Below are 13,870 nucleotides of genomic sequence, written 5' to 3'. Positions count from 1 at the left end.
AACCATTTCAATTTGGTCACACATTTGGATATTCAATTTGTACACAGAGTTATGATGTTCAGTCTAATCTGCAAATTGGTTCCAAGAGCATGTCTTAAAATTATTTTATTGTACTGATTCTGTTCATGCTGATAATCCCATCATAATTTTTCAGTATCATTACAAACTGTAGAAAGAGCTTTTCCATAATTAAACTTTAAAGATAGCAACAATGGTATATACATTGTATTAATCTGTATTGTACCGTGCAGGAATCAACTTCATCAGTTGATCCAGAAGAGTTTTGAATTGACAACTGTAGCTGCCAGAAGGCTTTTTTGGTCAAGTAAGCATATATAAAGTACAAATGCAAGCATACTCAAGGTAATGACCACTATTGGTCACAAATATCTCAATATAAAGACATTCTGTCATATCATTTTGAAGGCATTCCAGACTAAGGAGCACAAGGTTTGTGAGGCATAGAAAACATGACCAACATTTCCTCAATTTTATATATACACCTATTCAACATACAACAGCAAACTGAAAGTTTCTTTAAATTGTTTAATAGGTTATTAACTGCATGTCCCAAGCAGGCATTTCAGCAGTGGTCATTTGTTAAAAGTGTATATTTGGAGAATGAGATACAACTAATAATATCCAATAAGATTACTGAAATTTGAAGAAAACTCTATTCCACCATAATTCAGACCCCGTATTGGTCACAGTTCTGGCTACTTATGTGGCTCCATCTCTAAGGGGTTAGAGCACAGGTCTCGTAAACCAGGGGTCATGAGGTCCAATCTCACTGGGACCCAGTGTTTCCCAATGTTAAAATATTCTATGCAATATCTTTAAGTGAGGAGAACCATTTCAATTTGGTCACACATTTGGATATTCAATTTGTACACAGAGTTATGATGTTCAGTCTAATCTGCTGATTGGTTACAAGAGCATGTCTAAAACATATTTGTTGCATTTAATTGGGCCGATTCTGTTCATGCTGATAGTTCCAACAAGTTTTTCTATATAATTCAATTCAAGCAAAGACAGCTAATTTTTGCATTTATTTGATTTTCTGAAAAAGTTATATACTACATGCCTCAATCAAGGATATTGCAAATTTGTAGAATTTTTTTGTGAAAAGTCTACATTGGGACAAAAAGCGACAATAAAATGATAACAGAGATTTGAAATTTGCAGAAGATTTTTTTCCATCACTAAGCAGAATGAACATACATAGTGCTGAAGGCAAGGCTCCATAGCTCAGGGGTTAGAGCACTGGTCTTGTAAACCAGGGGTTGTGAGTTCAAATCTCACTGGGGCCTAGTGCTACTTTCTTGTTACTGCTGCTAAAATATAAATTGCAGCTCCCAATGTTGAAATAGTCTGCTCAAGAGCTTTAAGTGAGGAGAACCATTTCAATTTGGTCACACATTTGGATATTCAATTTGTACACAGCGTTATGATGTTCAGTCTAATCTGCAAATTGGTTCCAAGAGCATGTCTTAAAATTATTTTATTGTACTGATTCTGTTCATGCTGATAATCCCATCATAATTTTTCAGTATCATTACAAACTGTAGAAAGAGCTTTTCCATAATTAAACTTTAAAGATAGCAACAATGGTATATACATTGTATTAATCTGTATTGTACCGTGCAGGAATCAACTTCATCAGTTGATCCAGAAGAGTTTTGAATTGGCAACTGTAGCTGCCAGAAGGCTTTTTTGGTCATGTAAGCATATATAAAGTACAAATGCAGGCATACTCAAGGTAATGACCACTATTGGTCACAAATATCTCAATATAAAGACATTCTGTCATATAATTTTGAAGGCATTCCAGACTAAGGAGCACAAGGTTTGTGAGGCATAGAAAACATGACCAACATTTCCTCAATTTTATATATACACCTATTCAACATACAACAGCAAACTGAAAGTTTCTTTAAATTGTTTAATAGGTTATTAACTGCATGTCCCAAGCAGGCATTTCAGCAGTGGTCATTTGTTAAAAGTGTATATTTGGAGAATGAGATACAACTAATAATATCCAATAAGATTACTGAAATTTGAAGAAAACTCTTTTCCACCATAATTCAGACCCCGTATTGGTCACAGTTCTGGCTACTTATGTGGCTCCATCTCTCAGGGGTTAGAGCACTGGTCTCGTAAACCAGGGGTCATGAGGTCCAATCTCACTGGGACCCAGTGTTTCCCAATGTTAAAATAGTCTATGCAATATCTTTAAGTGAGGAGAACCATTTCAATTTGGTCACACATTTGAATATTCAATTTGTACACAGAGTTATGATGTTCAGTCTAATCTGCAAATTGGTTCCAAGAGCATGTCTTAAAATTATTTTATTGTATTGACTCTGTTCATGCTGATAATCCCATCATAATTTTTCAGTATCATTACAAACTGTAGAAAGAGCTTTTCCATAATTAAACTTTAAAGATAGCAACAATGGTATATACATTGTATTGTACCGTGCAGGAATCAACTTCATCAGTTGATCCAGAAGAGTTTTGAATTGACAACTGTAGCTGCCAGAAGGCTTTTTTGGTCATGTAAGCATATATAAAGTACAAATGCAAGCATACTCAAGGTAATGACCACTATTGGTCACAAATGTCTCAATATAAAGACATTCTGTCATATCATTTTGAAGGCATTCCAGACTAAGGAGCACAAGGTTTGTGAGGCATGGAAAACATGACCAACATTTCCTCAATTTTATATATACACCTATTCAGCATACAGCAGCAAACTGAAAGTTTCTTTAAATTGTTTAATAGGTTATTAACTGCATGTCCCAAGCAGGCATTTCAGCAGTGGTCATTTGTTAAAAGTGTATATTTGGAGAATGAGATACTACTAATAATATCCAATAAGATTACTGAAATTTGAAGAAAACTCTTTTCCACCATAATTCAGACCCCGTATTGGTCACAGTTCTGGCTACTTATGTGGCTCCATCTCTCAGGGGTTAGAGCACTGGTCTCGTAAACCAGGGGTCATGAGGTCCAATCTCACTGGGACCCAGTGTTTCCCAATGTTAAAATAGTCTATGCAATATCTTTAAGTGAGGAGAACCATTTCAATTTGGTCACATATTTGGATGGTTAATTTGGACAAAGACATATGATGTTCAGTCTAATCTGCTGATTGGTTACAAGAGCATGTCTAAAACATATTTGTTGCATTTTATTGGGCCGATTCTGTTCATGCTGATAGTTCCAACAAGTTTTTCACTATTATTATGAAACTATGGTAAGAGCTTTCCAATAATTTTACTTTAATGATAGCAAAAAAACACACACATTAGGAGGTTTTTAATACTTCTCACCCTGTTGTACACCTGTTCTGTTTCTGCTGACAGGCATGGTATTATTATTTCAGCTCACTACAGGACACTCTAACACAAAGTTGGAGAGCCATTAAAAATATGTCCAACTTTTTCAATATTTTCTATATAATTCAATTCAAGCAAAGACAGCTAATTTTTGCATTTATTTGATTTTCTGAAAAAGTTATATACTACATGCCTCAATCAAGGATATTGCAAATTTGTAGAATTTTTTTGTGAAAAGTCTACATTGGGACAAAAAGCGACAATAAAATGATAACAGAGATTTGAAATTTGCAGAAGATTTTTTTCCATCACTAAGCAGAATGAACATACATAGTGCTGAAGGCAAGGCTCCATAGCTCAGGGGTTAGAGCACTAGTCTTGTAAACCAGGGGTCGTGAGTTCAAATCTCACTGGGGCCTAGTGCTACTTTCTTGTTACTGCTGCTAAAATATAAATTGCAGCTCCCAATGTTGAAATAGTCTGCTCAAGAGCTTTAAGTGAGGAGAACCATTTCAATTTGGTCACACATTTGGATATTCAATTTGTACACAGAGTTATGATGTTCAGTCTAATCTGCAAATTGGTTCCAAGAGCATGTCTTAAAATTATTTTATTGTACTGATTCTGTTCATGCTGATAATCCCATCATAATTTTTCAGTATCATTACAAACTGTAGAAAGAGCTTTTCCATAATTAAACTTTAAAGATAGCAACAATGGTATATACATTGTATTAATCTGTATTGTACCGTGCAGGAATCAACTTCATCAGTTGATCCAGAAGAGTTTTGAATTGACAACTGTAGCTGCCAGAAGGCTTTTTTGGTCAAGTAAGCATATATAAAGTACAAATGCAAGCATACTCAAGGTAATGACCACTATTGGTCACAAATATCTCAATATAAAGACATTCTGTCATATCATTTTGAAGGCATTCCAGACTAAGGAGCACAAGGTTTGTGAGGCATAGAAAACATGACCAACATTTCCTCAATTTTATATATACACCTATTCAACATACAACAGCAAACTGAAAGTTTCTTTAAATTGTTTAATAGGTTATTAACTGCATGTCCCAAGCAGGCATTTCAGCAGTGGTCATTTGTTAAAAGTGTATATTTGGAGAATGAGATACAACTAATAATATCCAATAAGATTACTGAAATTTGAAGAAAACTCTATTCCACCATAATTCAGACCCCGTATTGGTCACAGTTCTGGCTACTTATGTGGCTCCATCTCTAAGGGGTTAGAGCACAGGTCTCGTAAACCAGGGGTCATGAGGTCCAATCTCACTGGGACCCAGTGTTTCCCAATGTTAAAATATTCTATGCAATATCTTTAAGTGAGGAGAACCATTTCAATTTGGTCACACATTTGGATATTCAATTTGTACACAGAGTTATGATGTTCAGTCTAATCTGCTGATTGGTTACAAGAGCATGTCTAAAACATATTTGTTGCATTTAATTGGGCCGATTCTGTTCATGCTGATAGTTCCAACAAGTTTTTCTATATAATTCAATTCAAGCAAAGACAGCTAATTTTTGCATTTATTTGATTTTCTGAAAAAGTTATATACTACATGCCTCAATCAAGGATATTGCAAATTTGTAGAATTTTTTTGTGAAAAGTCTACATTGGGACAAAAAGCGACAATAAAATGATAACAGAGATTTGAAATTTGCAGAAGATTTTTTTCCATCACTAAGCAGAATGAACATACATAGTGCTGAAGGCAAGGCTCCATAGCTCAGGGGTTAGAGCACTAGTCTTGTAAACCAGGGGTCGTGAGTTCAAATCTCACTGGGGCCTAGTGCTACTTTCTTGTTACTGCTGCTAAAATATAAATTGCAGCTCCCAATGTTGAAATAGTCTGCTCAAGAGCTTTAAGTGAGGAGAACCATTTCAATTTGGTCACACATTTGGATATTCAATTTGTACACAGAGTTATGATGTTCAGTCTAATCTGCAAATTGGTTCCAAGAGCATGTCTTAAAATTATTTTATTGTACTGATTCTGTTCATGCTGATAATCCCATCATAATTTTTCAGTATCATTACAAACTGTAGAAAGAGCTTTTCCATAATTAAACTTTAAAGATAGCAACAATGGTATATACATTGTATTAATCTGTATTGTACCGTGCAGGAAACAACTTCATCAGTTGATCCAGAAGAGTTTTGAATTGACAACTGTAGCTGCCAGAAGGCTTTTTTGGTCATGTAAGCATATATAAAGTACAAATGCAAGCATACTCAAGGTAATGACCACTATTGGTCACAAATATCTCAATATAAAGACATTCTGTCATATCATTTTGAAGGCATTCCAGACTAAGGAGCACAAGGTTTGTGAGGCATAGAAAACATGACCAACATTTCCTCAATTTTATATATACACCTATTCAACATACAACAGCAAACTGAAAGTTTCTTTAAATTGTTTAATAGGTTATTAACTGCATGTCCCAAGCAGGCATTTCAGCAGTGGTCATTTGTTAAAAGTGTATATTTGGAGAATGAGATACAACTAATAATATCCAATAAGATTACTGAAATTTGAAGAAAACTCTTTTCCACCATAATTCAGACCCCGTATTGGTCACAGTTCTGGCTACTTATGTGGCTCCATCTCTCAGGGGTTAGAGCACTGGTCTCGTAAACCAGGGGTCATGAGGTCCAATCTCACTGGGACCCAGTGTTTCCCAATGTTAAAATAGTCTATGCAATATCTTTAAGTGAGGAGAACCATTTCAATTTGGTCACACATTTGGATATTCAATTTGTACACAGAGTTATGATGTTCAGTCAAATCTGCAAATTGGTTCCAAGAGCATGTCTTAAAATTATTTTATTGTATTGACTCTGTTCATGCTGATAATCCCATCATAATTTTTCAGTATCATTACAAACTGTAGAAAGAGCTTTTCCATAATTAAACTTTAAAGATAGCAACAATGGTATATACATTGTATTGTACCGTGCAGGAATCAACTTCATCAGTTGATCAAGAAGAGTTTTGAATTGACAACTGTAGCTGCCAGAAGGCTTTTTTGGTCATGTAAGCATATATAAAGTACAAATGCAAGCATACTCAAGGTAATGACCACTATTGGTCACAAATATCTCAATATAAAGACATTCTGTCATATCATTTTGAAGGCATTCCAGACTAAGGAGCACATGGTTTGTGAGGCATAGAAAACATGACCAACATTTACTCAATTTTATATATACACCTATTCAACATACAACAGCAAACTGAAAGTTTCTTTAAATTGTTTAATAGGTTATTAACTGCATGTCCCAAGCAGGCATTTCAGCAGTGGTCATTTGTTAAAAGTGTATATTTGGAGAATGAGATACTACTAATAATATCCAATAAGATTACTGGAATTTGAAGAAAACTCTTTTCCACCATAATTCAGACCCCGTATTGGTCACAGTTCTGGCTACTTATGTGGCTCCATCTCTCAGGGGTTAGAGCACTGGTCTCGTAAACCAGGGGTCATGAGGTCCAATCTCACTGGGACCCAGTGTTTCCCAATGTTAAAATAGTCTATGCAATATCTTTAAGTGAGGAGAACCATTTCAATTTGGTCACATATTTGGATGGTTAATTTGGACAAAGACATATGATGTTCAGTCTAATCTGCTGATTGGTTACAAGAGCATGTCTAAAACATATTTGTTGCATTTTATTGGGCCGATTCTGTTCATGCTGATAGTTCCAACAAGTTTTTCACTATTATTATGAAACTATGGTAAGAGCTTTCCAATAATTTTACTTTAATGATAGCAAAAAAACACACACATTAGGAGGTTTTTAATACTTCTCACCCTGTTGTACACCTGTTCTGTTTCTGCTGACAGGCATGGTATTATTATTTCAGCTCACTACAGGACACTCTAACACAAAGTTGGAGAGCCATTAAAAATATGTCCAACTTTTTCAATATTTTCTATATAATTCAATTCAAGCAAAGACAGCTAATTTTTGCATTTATTTGATTTTCTGAAAAAGTTATATACTACATGCCTCAATCAAGGATATTGCAAATTTGTAGAATTTTTTTGTGAAAAGTCTACATTGGGACAAAAAGCGACAATAAAATGATAACAGAGATTTGAAATTTGCAGAAGATTTTTTTCCATCACTAAGCAGAATGAACATACATAGTGCTGAAGGCAAGGCTCCATAGCTCAGGGGTTAGAGCACTGGTCTTGTAAACCAGGGGTTGTGAGTTCAAATCTCACTGGGGCCTAGTGCTACTTTCTTGTTACTGCTGCTAAAATATAAATTGCAGCTCCCAATGTTGAAATAGTCTGCTCAAGAGCTTTAAGTGAGGAGAACCATTTCAATTTGGTCACACATTTGGATATTCAATTTGTACACAGCGTTATGATGTTCAGTCTAATCTGCAAATTGGTTCCAAGAGCATGTCTTAAAATTATTTTATTGTACTGATTCTGTTCATGCTGATAATCCCATCATAATTTTTCAGTATCATTACAAACTGTAGAAAGAGCTTTTCCATAATTAAACTTTAAAGATAGCAACAATGGTATATACATTGTATTAATCTGTATTGTACCGTGCAGGAATCAACTTCATCAGTTGATCCAGAAGAGTTTTGAATTGACAACTGTAGCTGCCAGAAGGCTTTTTTGGTCATGTAAGCATATATAAAGTACAAATGCAAGCATACTCAAGGTAATGACCACTATTGGTCACAAATATCTCAATATAAAGACATTCTGTCATATCATTTTGAAGGCATTCCAGACTAAGGAGCACAAGGTTTGTGAGGCATAGAAAACATGACCAACATTTCCTCAATTTTATATATACACCTATTCAACATACAACAGCAAACTGAAAGTTTCTTTAAATTGTTTAATAGGTTATTAACTGCATGTCCCAAGCAGGCATTTCAGCAGTGGTCATTTGTTAAAAGTGTATATTTGGAGAATGAGATACAACTAATAATATCCAATAAGATTACTGAAATTTGAAGAAAACTCTTTTCCACCATAATTCAGACCCCGTATTGGTCACAGTTCTGGCTACTTATGTGGCTCCATCTCTAAGGGGTTAGAGCACTGGTCTCGTAAACCAGGGGTCATGAGGTCCAATCTCACTGGGACCCAGTGTTTCCCAATGTTAAAATATTCTATGCAATATCTTTAAGTGAGGAGAACCATTTCAATTTGGTCACACATTTGGATATTCAATTTGTACACAGAGTTATGATGTTCAGTCTAATCTGCTGATTGGTTACAAGAGCATGTCTAAAACATATTTGTTGCATTTTATTGGGCCGATTCTGTTCATGCTGATAGTTCCAACAAGTTTTTCTATATAATTCAATTCAAGCAAAGACAGCTAATTTTTGCATTTATTTGATTTTCTGAAAAAGTTATATACTACATGCCTCAATCAAGGATATTGCAAATTTGTAGAATTTTTTTGTGAAAAGTCTACATTGGGACAAAAAGCGACAATAAAATGATAACAGAGATTTGAAATTTGCAGAAGATTTTTTTCCATCACTAAGCAGAATGAACATACATAGTGCTGAAGGCAAGGCTCATTAGCTCAGGGGTTAGAGCACTGGTCTTGTAAACCAGGGGTTGTGAGTTCAAATCTCACTGGGGCCTAGTGCTACTTTCTTGTTACTGCTGCTAAAATATAAATTGCAGCTCCCAATGTTGAAATAGTCTGCTCAAGAGCTTTAAGTGAGGAGAACCATTTCAATTTGGTCACACATTTGGATATTCAATTTGTACACAGCGTTATGATGTTCAGTCTAATCTGCAAATTGGTTCCAAGAGCATGTCTTAAAATTATTTTATTGTACTGATTCTGTTCATGCTGATAATCCCATCATAATTTTTCAGTATCATTACAAACTGTAGAAAGAGCTTTTCCATAATTAAACTTTAAAGATAGCAACAATGGTATATACATTGTATTAATCTGTATTGTACCGTGCAGGAATCAACTTCATCAGTTGATCCAGAAGAGTTTTGAATTGACAACTGTAGCTGCCAGAAGGCTTTTTTGGTCATGTAAGCATATATAAAGTACAAATGCAAGCATACTCAAGGTAATGACCACTATTGGTCACAAATATCTCAATATAAAGACATTCTGTCATATCATTTTGAAGGCATTCCAGACTAAGGAGCACAAGGTTTGTGAGGCATAGAAAACATGACCAACATTTCCTCAATTTTATATATACACCTATTCAACATACAACAGCAAACTGAAAGTTTCTTTAAATTGTTTAATAGGTTATTAACTGCATGTCCCAAGCAGGCATTTCAGCAGTGGTCATTTGTTAAAAGTGTATATTTGGAGAATGAGATACAACTAATAATATCCAATAAGATTACTGAAATTTGAAGAAAACTCTTTTCCACCATAATTCAGACCCCGTATTGGTCACAGTTCTGGCTACTTATGTGGCTCCATCTCTAAGGGGTTAGAGCACTGGTCTCGTAAACCAGGGGTCATGAGGTCCAATCTCACTGGGACCCAGTGTTTCCCAATGTTAAAATATTCTATGCAATATCTTTAAGTGAGGAGAACCATTTCAATTTGGTCACACATTTGGATATTCAATTTGTACACAGAGTTATGATGTTCAGTCTAATCTGCTGATTGGTTACAAGAGCATGTCTAAAACATATTTGTTGCATTTTATTGGGCCGATTCTGTTCATGCTGATAGTTCCAACAAGTTTTTCTATATAATTCAATTCAAGCAAAGACAGCTAATTTTTGCATTTATTTGATTTTCTGAAAAAGTTATATACTACATGCCTCAATCAAGGATATTGCAAATTTGTAGAATTTTTTTGTGAAAAGTCTACATTGGGACAAAAAGCGACAACAAAATAACAGAGATTTGAAATTTGCAGAAGATTTTTTTCCATCACTAAGCAGAATGAACATACATAGTGCTGAAGGCAAGGCTCCATAGCTCAGGGGTTAGAGCACTGGTCTTGTAAACCAGGGGTTGTGAGTTCAAATCTCACTGGGGCCTAGTGCTACTTTCTTGTTACTGCTGCTAAAATATAAATTGCAGCTCCCAATGTTGAAATAGTCTGCTCAAGAGCTTTAAGTGAGGAGAACCATTTCAATTTGGTCACACATTTGGATATTCAATTTGTACACAGCGTTATGATGTTCAGTCTAATCTGCAAATTGGTTCCAAGAGCATGTCTTAAAATTATTTTATTGTACTGATTCTGTTCATGCTGATAATCCCATCATAATTTTTCAGTATCATTACAAACTGTAGAAAGAGCTTTTCCATAATTAAACTTTAAAGATAGCAACAATGGTATATACATTGTATTAATCTGTATTGTACCGTGCAGGAATCAACTTCATCAGTTGATCCAGAAGAGTTTTGAATTGACAACTGTAGCTGCCAGAAGGCTTTTTTGGTCATGTAAGCATATATAAAGTACAAATGCAAGCATACTCAAGGTAATGACCACTATTGGTCACAAATATCTCAATATAAAGACATTCTGTCATATCATTTTGAAGGCATTCCAGACTAAGGAGCACAAGGTTTGTGAGGCATAGAAAACATGACCAACATTTCCTCAATTTTATATATACACCTATTCAACATACAACAGCAAACTGAAAGTTTCTTTAAATTGTTTAATAGGTTATTAACTGCATGTCCCAAGCAGGCATTTCAGCAGTGGTCATTTGTTAAAAGTGTATATTTGGAGAATGAGATACAACTAATAATATCCAATAAGATTACTGAAATTTGAAGAAAACTCTTTTCCACCATAATTCAGACCCCGTATTGGTCACAGTTCTGGCTACTTATGTGGCTCCATCTCTAAGGGGTTAGAGCACTGGTCTCGTAAACCAGGGGTCATGAGGTCCAATCTCACTGGGACCCAGTGTTTCCCAATGTTAAAATATTCTATGCAATATCTTTAAGTGAGGAGAACCATTTCAATTTGGTCACACATTTGGATATTCAATTTGTACACAGAGTTATGATGTTCAGTCTAATCTGCTGATTGGTTACAAGAGCATGTCTAAAACATATTTGTTGCATTTTATTGGGCCGATTCTGTTCATGCTGATAGTTCCAACAAGTTTTTCTATATAATTCAATTCAAGCAAAGACAGCTAATTTTTGCATTTATTTGATTGTCTGAAAAAGTTATATACTACATGCCTCAATCAAGGATATTGCAAATTTGTAGAATTTTTTTGTGAAAAGTCTACATTGGGACAAAAAGCGACAACAAAATAACAGAGATTTGAAATTTGCAGAAGATTTTTTTCCATCACTAAGCAGAATGAACATACATAGTGCTGAAGGCAAGGCTCCATAGCTCAGGGGTTAGAGCACTGGTCTTGTAAACCAGGGGTTGTGAGTTCAAATCTCACTGGGGCCTAGTGCTACTTTCTTGTTACTGCTGCTAAAATATAAATTGCAGCTCCCAATGTTGAAATAGTCTGCTCAAGAGCTTTAAGTGAGGAGAACCATTTCAATTTGGTCACACATTTGGATATTCAATTTGTACACAGCGTTATGATGTTCAGTCTAATCTGCAAATTGGTTCCAAGAGCTTGTCTTAAAATTATTTTATTGTACTGATTCTGTTCATGCTGATAATCCCATCATAATTTTTCAGTATCATTACAAACTGTAGAAAGAGCTTTTCCATAATTAAACTTTAAAGATAGCAACAATGGTATATACATTGTATTAATCTGTATTGTACCGTGCAGGAATCAACTTCATCAGTTGATCCAGGAGAGTTTTGAATTGACAACTGTAGCTGCCAGAAGGCTTTTTTGGTCATGTAAGCATATATAAAGTACAAATGCAAGCATACTCGAGGTAATGACCACTATTGGTCACAAATATCTCAATATAAAGACATTCTGTCATATCATTTTGAAGGCATTCCAGGCTAAGGAGCACAAGGTTTGTGAGGCATAGAAAACATGACCAACATTTCCTCAATTTTATATATACACCTATTCAACATACAACAGCAAACTGAAAGTTTCTTTAAATTGTTTAATAGGTTATTAACTGCATGTCCCAAGCAGGCATTTCAGCAGTGGTCATTTGTTAAAAGTGTATATTTGGAGAATGAGATACAACTAATAATATCCAATAAGATTACTGAAATTTGAAGAAAACTCTTTTCCACCATAATTCAGACCCCGTATTGGTCACAGTTCTGGCTACTTATGTGGCTCCATCTCTCAGGGGTTAGAGCACTGGTCTCGTAAACCAGGGGTCATGAGGTCCAATCTCACTGGGACCCAGTGTTTCCCAATGTTAAAATAGTCTATGCAATATCTTTAAGTGAGGAGAACCATTTCAATTTGGTCACACATTTGGATATTCAATTTGTACACAGAGTTATGATGTTCAGTCTAATCTGCTGATTGGTTACAAGAGCATGTCTAAAACATATTTGTTGCATTTTATTGGGCCGATTCTGTTCATGCTGATAGTTCCAACAAGTTTTTCACTATTATTATGAAACTATAGTAAGAGCTTTACAATAATTTTACTTTAATGATAGCAAAAAAACACACACATTAGGAGGTTTTTAATACTTCTCACCCTGTTGTACACCTGTTCTGTTTCTGCTGACAGGCATGGTATTATTATTTCAGCTCACTACAGGACACTCTAACACAAAGTTGGAGAGCCATTAAAAATATGTCCAACTTTTTCAATATTTTCTATATAATTCAATTAAAGCAAAGACAGCTAATTTTTGCATTTATTTGATTTTCTGAAAAAGTTATATACTACATGCCTCAATCAAGGATATTGCAAATTTGTAGAATTTTTTTGTGAAAAGTCTACATTGGGACAAAAAGCGACAATAAAATGATAACAGAGATTTGAAATTTGCAGAAGATTTTTTTCCATCACTAAGCAGAATGAACATACATAGTGCTGAAGGCAAGGCTCCATAGCTCAGGGGTTAGAGCACTAGTCTTGTAAACCAGGGGTCGTGAGTTCAAATCTCACTGGGGCCTAGTGCTACTTTCTTGTTACTGCTGCTAAAATATAAATTGCAGCTCCCAATGTTGAAATAGTCTGCTCAAGAGCTTTAAGTGAGGAGAACCATTTCAATTTGGTCACACATTTGGATATTCAATTTGTACACAGAGTTATGATGTTCAGTCTAATCTGCAAATTGGTTCCAAGAGCATGTCTTAAAATTATTTTATTGTACTGATTCTGTTCATGCTGATAATCCCATCATAATTTTTCAGTATCATTACAAACTGTAGAAAGAGCTTTTCCATAATTAAACTTTAAAAATAGCAACAATGGTATATACATTGTATTAATCTGTATTGTACCGTGCAGGAATCAACTTCATCAGTTGATCCAGAAGAGTTTTGAATTGACAACTGTAGCTGCCAGAAGGCTTTTTTGGTCATGTAAGCATATATAAAGTACAAATGCAAGCATACTCGAGGTAATGACCACT

The 13,870-nt window shown here is 34.9% G+C and overlaps 8 non-coding genes across 8 annotated transcripts; all 8 read left to right on the top strand.

Annotated features, from left to right (window-relative positions):
- Positions 1 to 1,237: 1,237 nt before the first annotated feature.
- On the top strand, positions 1,238 to 1,310 carry TRNAT-UGU (transfer RNA threonine (anticodon UGU)). Its single transcript has one exon. It is a non-coding gene; the product is annotated as a tRNA-Thr (tRNA).
- A 2,380-nt stretch (positions 1,311 to 3,690) lies between these two features.
- On the top strand, positions 3,691 to 3,763 carry TRNAT-UGU (transfer RNA threonine (anticodon UGU)). The gene has a single exon. It is a non-coding gene; the product is annotated as a tRNA-Thr (tRNA).
- A 1,323-nt stretch (positions 3,764 to 5,086) lies between these two features.
- TRNAT-UGU (transfer RNA threonine (anticodon UGU)) lies at positions 5,087 to 5,159 on the top strand. The gene has a single exon. It is a non-coding gene; the product is annotated as a tRNA-Thr (tRNA).
- Positions 5,160 to 7,539: 2,380 nt separating this feature from the next.
- TRNAT-UGU (transfer RNA threonine (anticodon UGU)) lies at positions 7,540 to 7,612 on the top strand. Its single transcript has one exon. It is a non-coding gene; the product is annotated as a tRNA-Thr (tRNA).
- A 1,323-nt stretch (positions 7,613 to 8,935) lies between these two features.
- Positions 8,936 to 9,008, top strand: TRNAT-UGU (transfer RNA threonine (anticodon UGU)). Its single transcript has one exon. It is a non-coding gene; the product is annotated as a tRNA-Thr (tRNA).
- A 1,320-nt stretch (positions 9,009 to 10,328) lies between these two features.
- TRNAT-UGU (transfer RNA threonine (anticodon UGU)) lies at positions 10,329 to 10,401 on the top strand. Its single transcript has one exon. It is a non-coding gene; the product is annotated as a tRNA-Thr (tRNA).
- A 1,320-nt stretch (positions 10,402 to 11,721) lies between these two features.
- Positions 11,722 to 11,794, top strand: TRNAT-UGU (transfer RNA threonine (anticodon UGU)). The gene has a single exon. It is a non-coding gene; the product is annotated as a tRNA-Thr (tRNA).
- Positions 11,795 to 13,336: 1,542 nt separating this feature from the next.
- TRNAT-UGU (transfer RNA threonine (anticodon UGU)) lies at positions 13,337 to 13,409 on the top strand. Its single transcript has one exon. It is a non-coding gene; the product is annotated as a tRNA-Thr (tRNA).
- The last annotated feature ends 461 nt before the right edge of the window (positions 13,410 to 13,870 follow it).

The sequence above is a fragment of the Pseudophryne corroboree genome, chromosome 11 (genome assembly GCF_028390025.1).
Source record: "Pseudophryne corroboree isolate aPseCor3 chromosome 11, aPseCor3.hap2, whole genome shotgun sequence".
NCBI lineage: Eukaryota > Metazoa > Chordata > Amphibia > Anura > Myobatrachidae > Pseudophryne > Pseudophryne corroboree.
The sequence above is the reverse complement of the archived record's forward strand: the minus strand, read 5'-3'. Positions and strand labels throughout refer to the sequence as shown.